The 12,565-nt window shown below is 36.0% G+C and overlaps 4 non-coding genes and 2 pseudogenes across 4 annotated transcripts; all 6 read right to left on the bottom strand.

The window, feature by feature from the left end:
• Nucleotides 1–4,295: 4,295 nt before the first annotated feature.
• On the bottom strand, nucleotides 4,296–4,414 carry LOC132153790 (5S ribosomal RNA; annotated as a pseudogene).
• A 698-nt stretch (nucleotides 4,415–5,112) lies between these two features.
• On the bottom strand, nucleotides 5,113–5,231 carry LOC132153576 (5S ribosomal RNA). Its single transcript, XR_009436886.1, has one exon. It is a non-coding gene; the product is annotated as a 5S ribosomal RNA (ribosomal RNA).
• Nucleotides 5,232–5,315: 84 nt separating this feature from the next.
• LOC132153411 (5S ribosomal RNA) lies at nucleotides 5,316–5,434 on the bottom strand. The gene has a single exon (XR_009436729.1). It is a non-coding gene; the product is annotated as a 5S ribosomal RNA (ribosomal RNA).
• Nucleotides 5,435–5,519: 85 nt separating this feature from the next.
• LOC132153854 (5S ribosomal RNA) lies at nucleotides 5,520–5,638 on the bottom strand (annotated as a pseudogene).
• A 6,587-nt stretch (nucleotides 5,639–12,225) lies between these two features.
• LOC132153364 (5S ribosomal RNA) lies at nucleotides 12,226–12,344 on the bottom strand. Its single transcript, XR_009436684.1, has one exon. It is a non-coding gene; the product is annotated as a 5S ribosomal RNA (ribosomal RNA).
• Nucleotides 12,345–12,428: 84 nt separating this feature from the next.
• On the bottom strand, nucleotides 12,429–12,547 carry LOC132153376 (5S ribosomal RNA). The gene has a single exon (XR_009436696.1). It is a non-coding gene; the product is annotated as a 5S ribosomal RNA (ribosomal RNA).
• Nucleotides 12,548–12,565: the final 18 nt, after the last annotated feature.

Here is a 12,565-nt window from a genome sequence, read left to right on the forward strand (position 1 = left end):
ATTTTAATTCTTAAGCTATTTTTTCTCTGTTCAACATCAATTAATCCCATCCCTCCTTTCCCTATTTCTCCTATTAATGTACTATATGCAATTCTTGATGGTTTACTATTCCATAAAAAATCTAAAAAACATTTTTTCAACCTTGTCTCCACCCACATTGGCATAGCAGTCACATATAAAACATACCACAACTTTGACACCATTAACACATTTAAAATTAAAACCTTCCCTTTTAAACTTAATGTCCTCAATTTCCAAAAATTTAACCTTCTTTCAATACCTCCTACTATTTCTTCCCACATTTTTTCTTTAACATTCCTTTCTTCTTTTCCCATTAGAACACCTAAAATCCTTATTTCTTTTGTTTCTTTAAAATGAAAATACTCTGTTAAAACAGTCACCCCTCCAAATCTCATATATATAGTTTTTTCTTCATTTATCTTACCTCCTGATCCCCTACAAAACATCTGTACTACTTCCATTACTTTATTAACACTCTCTATATCTTTAACTATTATTGTCGTATCATCTGCATATTGAAATATTTTTTCATTTCCCTCACTTCCTTCAATGTTTATCCCTCTTATGTCTTCGTCTATTTTAATAGCTAATCCCAATGGTTCTGCAACTAAAGAATATAAAAGCGCTGATAATGGACATCCTTGTCTTATTGATCTAGTAATTTTAAAACATTCAGTTAAAAAACCATTACACTGTATTCTTGTTATTGCTCCCCTATATAAAATAGTAATCCACTTGATAAAATTTTCCCCAAACCCGTACCTTCTTAAAATTCCAAATAAATATTCATGCTCCACTCTATCAAAAGCCTTTTTGAAATCCAAACTAATAACATATCCTTTTTTGTTTTTTTCTTTCATATATCTTATTCTATCTATTATACTTAAAGTTGTGTCCGCTATATCTTTCCCTTTAACTCCATACACTTGATTTGTTTCAATTATGGTTGGCATTACCTCTTTCAATCTGTTGGCTAAAACTTTTGTTAAAATTTTCAGATCTGTATTCAACATTGTAATTGGTCTATAATTTTTTAAGTCTACTTTATCTCCTTTTCTTTTATATATCAACTTTAATAATCCCATCCCCATTCTCTGATTCATTTCTTCTTTTTTAAAGATCTCTTCATATACTTCTTTTAAAATACTGGTTAAAAAATCTTTAAAAACAATATAAAATTCACTCCCCAAACCATCTATACCTGGACTTTTATTTTTGTTAAATCACTTATTGCTCTTTTTATCTCTTCTTCTCTTATCTCTTCATCACACTCTTTTTTGTCTACTTCTCCTACTGTTGTTTTTATTTGCTTAAGTAACTCCAATTTCTCTTCTTCCTTCAACCCCTCAGTACTAAACAGGTTCTCATAATATGCTTTTACTTCTTTTAATATTTCCTCATTTGTTTCCACCACTACACCATTTTTTCCTCTTATTTCTTTAATCATTCCAGCTTTCCCTCGTATTTTTTCTAGATCAAAGAAAAATTTTGTACATTTTTCTCCCTCCACAGTATATTTAGCTTTACTTCTTAGTCTTGCTCCTTCATATTTTTTCTCTTCCATTTCTTTCAATATTCCCTCCAATTATTTTATTTTTTGTATATTTTTCCCATTCTCATTTAATTCCTTTTCCAATTTTTCTCTTATTTCTCTCTCCTTCTTCCTCTTACATATCTGTATTAATTTGCAATACTTTATTGTGAATTTTTTAACTAAATATTTAACATTTTCCCACCATATCCTTTTATCTTCACTGTACATTTCATTCTCCTTTTCTTTTTCAATAATTTCTTTAATACTTAAAACATACTCCTCATTCTTCAAAACCTCTACATTTAACACCCATACACCCGGCCCTCTTTTCACTGAACTCCAGTCTACTTGCAAAAAAATTGGTTTATGGTCACTTAAGCTTGATTCTTCATATTTAATGTTACCGATATATCCTTCAATGTTCCTTGTACACAAAATAAAATCAATCCTTGTCTTACACATAAAATTCCCTACTAATTGCCTCCTTGAATATTCTTTCTTTTTTTCATTTCTTTCTCTCCATACATCAATCATATTATTTTCTTCCATTAATAGTTTCAGTTCTTTTCTTCCTTTATCATTTTTAAAAACCATTCCCTCACCCATTTCTAATTTACTGAAAACGGTATTAAAATCACCCATCATAATAACTTCTTTATGCTTTTTTAAAAAATCTCTTAATACATTAAAATATTCCTTCTTTTCATTCTCTACAGTCGGTGCATGAATATTAACTACAATAACTTTTTTCTCCTCATACTCCATTTCAACCGCAATACATTTCCCATCTACGTCATTATATATTGTTTTACATGATACCCCACAGTTTTCTTTTATTAAAATCGCAACTCCTCTTCCAAGCCTCCCATCACCATTGTTATATAAAATCTCTCCGCTCCACCTTTTCCTTATTTCAGTCATGTACTCTTCCCTCCAGTTAGTTTCTTGTAATAAAATCACATCCTCTCCTTTACACATTTCTTTCACCTTTTCAAATTTACCCATGTCCATCAATCCCCTTGCATTAAAAGTAACACAACTTAAAACCATTAAAATAAATAAAAATAAATACATAAAAACCATTATTTTCCATCTTCTCCCTCCAGCCCTCTTAACACTTCATATCTGTTTACACTTTTTACTCGGCCCCTTGTCATTAACTTTTTTCTTGCATTTTCCACATTTGGTTTTACCTTTAATGTTCTTCTTCTACTTTGTCCTCTCTCCCCTCTGTCTTTTCCCATGTTGTCCATCCTTGTTTCTTCTTCACTGTCCATTTCTTTGTTTTGCTCATACATTCCCTGTCCATCCCTCTCCACATTATCCAAAAGATTTTTAAAACTGTCCGATATTTCCATTTCTGTCCATTGGGTATTCTGTTCTGCTGTTTGTTCCTCATCCATATCATTCTTTTTTCCTTCTTCTTCTTCCTCTTGGTTGCCTGTTCCTCCTTCTGTTTCCTTTTGTGATAATCCTTCATCCCCTTGTCCTTCATCAATATCTCCTTCCTCTTCAGTGTTTCCTTCATGCACCTGTCCGTCCACCCGATGCTCCAGACCTCCTTCCTCTCCCTCCATCCAACACTCACACTTGTTTAAAATCTTTTGACACTCCGGGCATCTGACCGCATTGCAATCCCTTGCGAAATGTCCCCTTTCCTCGCACTTGTGACACTTAAATTCAGGGCATTCTTTGAGCAGATGATCCGGGCTCATGCACAGCTTACAGGTCTTCACCTGGTGGCTGTGCATCACCCTAAAGTACTGCGGCCCTTCTGCTGTTTCCAGCTTTGTGCTGTAGGGCAATGATGCCACCTCCTTGGGGAATCTCACTTTTAAAAACCTTGTTCCATCCTCTATTTCAGTGCTCGGGTAGCATCTTCTTTTTAATTTTGAAATGGGATTAACTCCCCATCCCTCCAATTTTCTAAAAATGTCTTTATCATCAAGGTAGACGGGCAGGTGCATGAAGGAAACAACATAATCTCTATTTTGCAGTTTCTTTATCTCACAGTTAACTCCTTTAATTAACAATCCCTCAGTCAGTTCATCACATGTTTCTTCTTTCTCCATTGTCAGTTCATATTCCTTTCCTTGTCTTGGCCTTAGTGCTAAAATTTTACCATATCCACATTTTTCCGTCACCGCTTTAATAATATCCACAGCTCTCACCTCATTTACGTTCTCGACATTCACAATCACAGTTGCCTCCTTTAGGTATTTCCTTTCACCAATTTTATCTCTTGCATCTTGTTTTTTACCGTGTCCTGCTCGTTGTCGATACTCCACTCCAGGGTCATTTGCCATGCGTGTCTCTCCAGCCAGTCCAGGGTCATTTGCCATACGTGTCTCTCCAAGCAGTCCAGTGTCGTTTGCCATACGTGTCTCTCCAGCCAGTCCAGTTTCGTTTGCCATACGTGTCTCTCCAGCCATTCCAGTGTCGTTTGCCATGCGTGTCTCTCCAGCCAGTCCAGTGTCGTTTGCCAATAATCCGTCCATTGTACAAAAATCAAACAAAAAATTAACCACCCTCCAGCCAGCAAGATGCTGCTGTTAGGTGGTTTAAAACTGAAAAAAACACAAAAGAAAAACTAAAGTCCAAAAACAACTCACCAAACAAACACTGACAGAAAAATCAAAATGGAGGAGAGCCTTCCTCTCCCAACTGCAGCCAACACTTCCTGTAGCTCTCTAGCGCCCTCAGGTTGGTATGGCCGTCTAAGTAGAGAAGGAAACCTAACAGCTTACAGCACCTGGTATTCCCAGGCGGTCTCCCATCCAAGTACTAACCAGGCCCAAACCTGATTAGCTTCCGAGATTAGACGAGATAGGGCATAGCCAGGCTGGTATGGCAGTAAGCGAAGGAGGCTGCAAAGAGATGGCTATTTAAAGATCAGCCACTATAATCGGTATTTCCAGGCAGTCTCCCATCCAAGTACTAACTGGGCCCAAACCTGCTTAGATTCTGAGATTGGGCATTGACTCTTTATTTATTTAATTGTTTTTTTTGCTAATTTCTTACATAATTAATGAACATTTCCAAAAGTACTAACCTGGCCCAAACCTGTTTCCGTTTTCTAAGACTGGGCATTGACTCTTTTTTTTTTTTTTTTTTGCAAGATTATTAGACAATTAGTGAAAATTTCCAAAAGTACTAACCAGGCCCAAACCTGTTTCGGTTTTCTAAGACTGGGCATTGACTCTTTTTTTTTTTTTTTTTTTGCAAGATTATTAGACAATTAGTGAAAATTTCCAAAAGTACTAACCAGGCCCAAACCTGTTTCGGTTTTCTAAGACTGGGCATTGACTCTTTTTTTTTTTTTTTTTTCAAGATTATTAGACAATTAGTGAAAATTTCCAAAAGTACTAACCAGGCCCAAACCTGTTTCGGTTTTCTAAGACTGGGCATTGACTCTTTTTTTTTTTTTTTTTTTTTATACAAAACTATTAGATAATTACTGAAAAATTCCAAAAGTACTAGGCTGCAAAGAGAGGGCTATTTAAAGATCAGCCACTATAACCGCCAGTGCATTATATAAGTAGAGAAGGAAAACTAAAAGCTTACAGCACCTGGTATTCCCAGGCGGTCTCCCATCCAAGTACTAACCGGGCCCAAACCTGCTTAGCTTCCGAGATCAGACGAGATCAGGCATAGCCAGGCTGGTATGGCCGTAAGCAAAGGAGGCTGCAAAGAGAGGGCAATTTAAAGATCAGCCACTATAACCGCCAGTGCATTATATAAGTAGAGAAGGAAACCTAAAAGCTTACAGCACCTGGTATTCCCAGGCAGTCTCCCATCCAAGTACTAACCAGGCCCAAACCTGCTTAGTTTCCGAGATCAGACGAGATCGGGCATAGCCAGGCTGGTATGGCCGTAAGCGAAGGAGGCTGCAAAGGGAGGGCTATTTAAAGATCAGCCACTATAACCGCCAGTGAATTAGATAAGTAGAGAAGGAAACCTAAATATCTTACAGCACCTGGTATTCCCTGGGAGTCTCCCATCCAAGTACTAACCTGGCCCAAACCTTCTTAGCTTCTGAGATTAGACAAGATCGGGCATAGCCAGGCTGGTATGGCAGTAAGCGAAGGAGGCTGCAAAGAGAGGGCTATTTAAAGATCAGCCACTATAATCGGTATTTCCAGGCAGTCTCCCATCCAAGTACTAACTGGGCCCAAACCTGTTTAGATTCTGAGATTGGGCATTGACTCTTTATTTATTTAATTGTTTTTTTTGCAAATTTATTACATAATTACTGAAAATTTCCAAAAGTACTAACCTGGCCCAAACCTGTTTCGGTTTTCTAAGACTGGGCATTGACTCTTTTTTTTTTTTTTTTTTTGCAAGATTATTAGACAATTAGTGAAAATTTCCAAAAGTACTAACCAGGCCCAAACCTGTTTCGGTTTTCTAAGACTGGGCATTGACTCTTTTTTTTTTTGCAAGATTATTAGACAATTAGTGAAAATTTCCAAAAGTACTAACCAGGCCCACACCTGTTTCGGTTTTCTAAGACTGGGCATTGACTCTTTTTTTTTTTTTTTTTTTTGCAAGATTATTAGACAATTAGTGAAAATTTCCAAAAGTACTAACCAGGCCCAAACCTGTTTCGGTTTTATAAGACTGGGCATTGACTCTTTTTTTTTTTTTATGCAAAACTATTAGATAATTACTGAAAAATTCCAAAAGTACTAGCCTGCAAAGAGAGGGCTATTTAAAGATCAGCCACTATAACCGCCAGTGCATTATATAAGAAGAGAAGGAAACCTAAAAGCTTACAGCACCTGGTATTCCCAGGCAGTCTCCCATCCAAGTACTAACCAGGCCCAAACCTGCTTAGCTTCTGAGATCAGACGAGATCGGGCATAGCTTTTTTTTTTTTTTTTTTTTTTTTTTTTTTTTTTTTTATTTAGTAAGCATAAATTTTACATTCAATCAAATAAACATTAGAAAAAACTAAAAAACATCCTTTTCAGGCATTGCAATATGCATTTGCCCAAGAATCCACACAACATCTTTTGTAAATATTTTGTAAAAATTTCCCACCTTGTTTTCAAATATAAAATAATTATACAACGTTTGAACATAGTCTCCCACCATCCCTTTAAACAGTAACCACAAATTTAAAATAAAGTCCCTGTTTTTAGCCACATTTCTTCTTTTCCAAATTGCCTTTTTTGCCAAAATTAATAATAAATTAATTAGTTTCTTATTTGCATTATTCTCGTTCATTCCTAACATAAAATTCATCTCCCAGTTCAAATCCCCCTTATTATCCCTCAAAGCATTAATTGTCTCTTTTAGTTCTTTAAAAAAAGGGGTCAGTTTTTCACAATATAAAAACAAGTGTAAAATACCTTCATCAGCATTTTTACATACTTTGCACTGTGCATTTGTTTCTTTTAGCATTGCACACAATCGCATTTCAGTAAAAACCACATTGTGTCTTATAAAATAATCCAAACATTTTAGTTCCACATCCAAACATTGCCATTTTAGGATCTTCCAAATATCTTTCTCTTTGACTTCATTAAAATGCCTCATCCAAAATACATTAGCAATAGGTTTTTTAAAAACAGAATTTCTAAAAAAACAGTAAAACATTCCAACAGTTCCCAAATTTAAGTCAAACCACTTATCTTTCCATTTGAAAAACACATCCATTTTGTTTTCGCTTCTCCCCCCTTTGCTTATTTCATCCAGCCATTGCCTTGGGATTGCCTTTTTTACATCCTCATATTGTCTTCTTAAACCTGACATATTAAAATCCTCCTTCTCCTCTTCCATAGCATCTATAATGACCTGCAATGGTAAAAATCCCTCTTTATATTCCCATAAAACATCTCGTATTTTTAAAATTCCCACCTTCATCCATTTTTTAAAATAGATATCCTGCTCTTGTAGCTTTATCTTTCCATTCAGAAACAGAGGTTGATTTAAAACAACTTCCCTCCCCCTCGGATTAAAATCAACCTCTGTTAAAAAAAGTCTCCAAGCACTTAAAACTTCCTGATAAAATCCTGGTATACCCTCTAGCATCCAATTTTTGAGTTTCATCCATAAAATATTATCCCCCAATTTAAAATTCCCACATTTATTTAGATAAAAACCCATCATTTTTTTCCATTCAGCTTTGTTTGTCCTATCCAGATATTTTTTAACAACTTTCACCCTCATACTTTTCATTTTTTGTTCCACATCCACTAAACCCATCCCTCCCTCATCCAGCTGCCCTATTAATGTAAAATAAGCAATCCTTGGAGGCTTTTTATCCCATAAAAACTCTAAAACACATTTCTTTATCCTTTTTAAAACCCAGTTTGGCAATGGCATCACATGTAAAACATACCACATTTTAGACAACATTAACAAATTCACAATTAATATTTTCCCCCTCAAACTTAAAAACATGTTCCTCCAAAAAATCAACCTTCTCTCCATTCCACCTACTATCCCTTCCCACATATTATCTACTGCCACTTTTTCATTCTTTGCTAACACCACCCCTAAAATCTTTATTTCCTGTACCTCCATGAACTTAAACACCCCTGCTAAATCCACCACCCCTCCAAATTTCATATACACAGTTTTTTCTTCATTGATTTTTGCACCCGTCCCATCACAATAGTATTTAATTTTTTCCATAACCTTTTTAACGCTTTCCATATTTTCCACCACAATTGTTGTATCATCTGCGTATTGAAAGATTTTCTTAAATTCCCCTTCCTCTTCCATTTTTATTCCTTTTATTCCTTCCTCCTTATTTATTAAAAGTCCTAAAGGTTCTGCCACCAAAGAATAAAGCTGTGCTGATAACGGACACCCCTGCCTTATAGACCTTAAAACTTTAAAAGGTTGACTTAAAAATCCATTACATTTTACTTTCGTTAAGATATCCTTGTATAAAATTGCAATCCATTTAATAAAATTTTCCCCAAAACCGAACTTCTTTAAAACAGAAAATAAGAATTTATGCTCCACTCTATCAAATGCTTTTTCAAAATCCAACCTTATAACATATGCTTTCTTTTCCTTTTCTTTTATATAACCTATTATGTCTCTTATGCTACTTGTAATGTCTGCTATGTCCCTCCCTTTTACACCATATGCTTGATTAGTTTCAATTATACTTGGCATTACATTCTTCAATCTGTTAGCTAAAACTTTAGCTAAAATCTTAAAATCAGTATTTAGCATTGTGATGGGTCTAAAATTCTTCAAATTTGTTTTATCACCTTGTTTCTTATAAATTATTTTCATTAAACCTAACCCCATTCTTGGATTGACTCCTTCTTTCCTAAAAATATCATCATAAATCCCCTTTAAAATCACACTGAGTTTTTCTTTAAAAACTTTGTAAAATTCACTTCCAATACCATCTATTCCTGGACTCTTTTTTACTCTTAGGGAGTTTATAGCTTGTATAATTTCTTCCGTTTCTATCTCCTTTTCACAGTCTATTTTATCTTCTTCTCCAACTTTCCTAGTTATTCTTTGCAACAAAACATTTCCCTTCTCCTCCTCCACCCCTTCTGATTTAAAAAGCTTTTCATAAAAAGTCTCTATTTCTTTTAAAATCTCTCCTGTATTAAAAACCGACTGGCCATCTCTGTTTTTAAGCTCTTTGATCATTTCAGCTTTTCCCCTACTTTTTTCGAGATTAAAAAAGAATCTGTTACATTTTTCCCCCTCTATTGTGTATTTAGCTTTACTTCTCAACATCGCTCCCTGGCATTTGTCTTCCTCCATTTTTTTAAGCTTCTCCTCCATTTCAAACACTTTTTGCACATTTACTTCATTTTTGTTTAACTCTTCTTTTAACGTTCTTCTTATTTCTTTTTCCTTTGTCCTTTTCACCCTTTGCAGTATATTACAGAAATTAATTGAATATTTCTTTATTTCAAATTTCACATTTTCCCACCATTGTCTTTTATCTTCTAAATACATTGCATCTTTTTTTTCCTCATCTAATAAATTCTCTATCCCATTTTTAAAACTTTCATGATTTAAGATTTCTGTATTTAAAATCCATACCCCAGGCCCTTTCGTTTCCCTTTTAAAATCCATCCTCATTAAAACCATTTTATGATCACTTAAAGTTGTTTCTTTATAAAGTACATCATCAATAAAACAATCCAAATTTCTTGTGCTCAGAAAATAATCTATCCTAGTTTGGCACATAAAATTCCCAACTAACTGTTTTCTGGAATATTCTCTCTTTTTTCCATTTCTTTCTCTCCAAACATCAATCATATTTTTTTCTTCCATCAATAATTTAAGTTCCTTCCTTCCACCGTCCGTCCTAAAAACCATCCCATTAGCCATGTCTATTTTGCTAAAAACAGTATTAAAATCCCCTGCAACCACCACCCTTTTCCATTTCTCTATTATGTCTCTTAAAACATTAAAATACATTTTCTTATCCTTTTCCTCATTTGGTGCATGTATATTTACTACAATAAATTTTTCATCCTCAAAATCAATTTCTACTGCAATACATTTCCCTTTTTTATCATCATAGATTTGTTTTGTCATAGTAGCTTTCCCTTTTTTAATCAAAATAGCCACTCCTCCTCCCAAACTTTTCTCCCCGTTACTAAAAAATATTTCCCCATCCCACCTTCTTTTAAAATCTTCCATTACATTTCCTTTCCAGTTAGTTTCTTGCAATAAAATCATATCATCATTTTTACACAACTCTTTCATCTTTTCAAATTTCAAAACATTCAATAATCCTCTTGCATTAAAGGACACAATTCTCAACACCATAAAGTAAAACAAAAACGATAAAATACCCATCTTATTAGTCCATATCTTCTCCCTCTTCTAAAAGTCCACCACTGTCCTGATTTTCTGTAAACACTTCCTTCACCACTCTTTTCCTTGCTTTTTCAATATTTGGTGTTACCTTTTTCACTCTTCTTCTTTTGTTCGATGCCCCCGTGCTCCCACCATCCGTGATGTTTCCACTCTCAATGTCTAGCTCCCCTTCTTCGTTGACTCCTTCCTGCTCCTCCACTTTGTCTAGTATATTCTGTATACTCGCCGTTATCTGCATTGGTGTCCATGTCTCTTCCTCTTCCTGTGTTGATGTTGTTAATTCATGTCCATTTCCTATGTTCTTTTCCTTGGATTTTTCTGCGTCCTCCTGTTGCTCCTCCTCATTATCATTCTCATGCATTTGCCCGCTCACTTGATCCTCTTCCTGTTGCTCATTGTCCATCCAACATTCACATTTGTCCAATGTCATTTTACAGTCTGGGCACCTTATCGCAGTACAGTCTCTTGCGAAATGGCCTCTTTCCTCGCATTTGTGACATTTGAAGTCCGGACAGTCCTTCATTATATGGTCAGGGCTCATACACAGTCTACAGGTCTTCACCTGCTTACAGTGTATCACCCTAAAGTATTGAGGACCTCCCTCGGTCTCCATCCTTGTGCTGTATGGTAAAGAAGCCACTTCCTTTGGAAAACGCACTCTTAAGAACCTCGTTCCATCTTCTATATGGGTGCCCGAGTAGAATCTCCTCCTTATTTGAGAAATGGGTGTTACTCCCCATCCTTCAAGCTTATTTAAAATCTCATGGTCATTCATGTATGCAGGCAAATGCATGAACGAGACAACAAAGTCTCTGTTGTGTAACTTTTTGATTTCACAAATTTTACCTTTAATGGTTAGTCCATCAACCAGTTTCTCAGTGTCCTCTTCATGCTCCAATGTAATCTCATATTCCCTCATCTGCTTAGGTCGTATTGCTAAAATTCTTGTTACTTCAATCTTTTCTGTTAGTGCTTTTATAATATCCTCTGCTCTCCCGTCTTGTACCTCCGACAAATCCACCACCACAGTCGCTTCTTTTGTGTAAATCCTCTTATCAGTTATTTCATTGTAATCCTTTTCTCTTTGTCGATAACCCAGTCCATTTTCTGCTTGCCTCCGTGTTCCTCGTGTCAAATCCATGTCAGTTGCCATTAATCTATCCATTTTACATAAAACAAACCCCGACAGATCCCTCCCAAACAGCAGAGCTGTTGGGAGGACACAAATAAAACAAAAATAACAAAATACTACAAACAAAAACACTTATTTTAACCAAACCAAAATAACAAAACACAAAAAGTTTGGGTGAGCCTCCCTCACCCCTCTCTGGCACAATCACTTCCTGTTTGCTCACTAGTGCCTCTAGTGTGCTCAGGTTGGTATGGCCGTAAGCGAAGGCGGTTGCAAAGAGAGGGCTATTTAAAGATCAGCCACTATAACCACCAGTGCATTATATAAGTAGAGAAGGAAACCTAAAAGCTTACAGCACCTGGTATTCCCAGGCGGTCTCCCATCCAAGTACTAACCAGGCCCAAACCTGCTTAGCTTCCGAGATCAGAGGCCCAAACCTGTTTCGGATTTCTAAGACTGGGCATTGACTCTTTTTTTTTTTTTTTTTTTTTTGCAAGATTATTAGACAATTAGTGAAAATTTCCAAAAGTACTAACCAGGCCCAAACCTGTTTCGGTTTTCTAAGACTGGGCATTGACTCTTTTTTTTTTTTTTTTTTTTTGCAAGATTATTAGACAATTAGTGAAAATTTCCAAAAGTACTAGGCTGCAAAGAGAGGGCTATTTAAAGATCAGCCACTATAACCGCCAGTGCATTATATAAGTAGAGAAGGAAACCTAAAAGCTTACAGCGCCTGGTATTCCCAGGCGGTCTCCCATCCAAGTACTAACCAGGCCCAAACCTGCTTAGCTTCCGAGATCAGACGAGATCGGGCATAGCCAGGCTGGTATGGCCGTAAGCGAAAGAAGCCGCAAAGAGAGGGCTATTTAAAGATCAGCCACTATAACTGCCAGTGCATTATATAAGTAGAGAAGGAAACCTAAAAGCTTACAGCGCCTGGTATTCCCAGGCGGTCTCCCATCCAAGTACTAACCAGGCCCAAACCTGCTTAGCTTCCGAGATCAGACGAGATCGGGCATAGCCAGGCTGGTATGGCCGTAAGCGAAAGAGGCCGCAAAGAG

Source organism: Carassius carassius, chromosome 11 (genome assembly GCF_963082965.1).
Source record: "Carassius carassius chromosome 11, fCarCar2.1, whole genome shotgun sequence".
NCBI classification, from domain to species: Eukaryota; Metazoa; Chordata; class Actinopteri; order Cypriniformes; family Cyprinidae; genus Carassius; species Carassius carassius.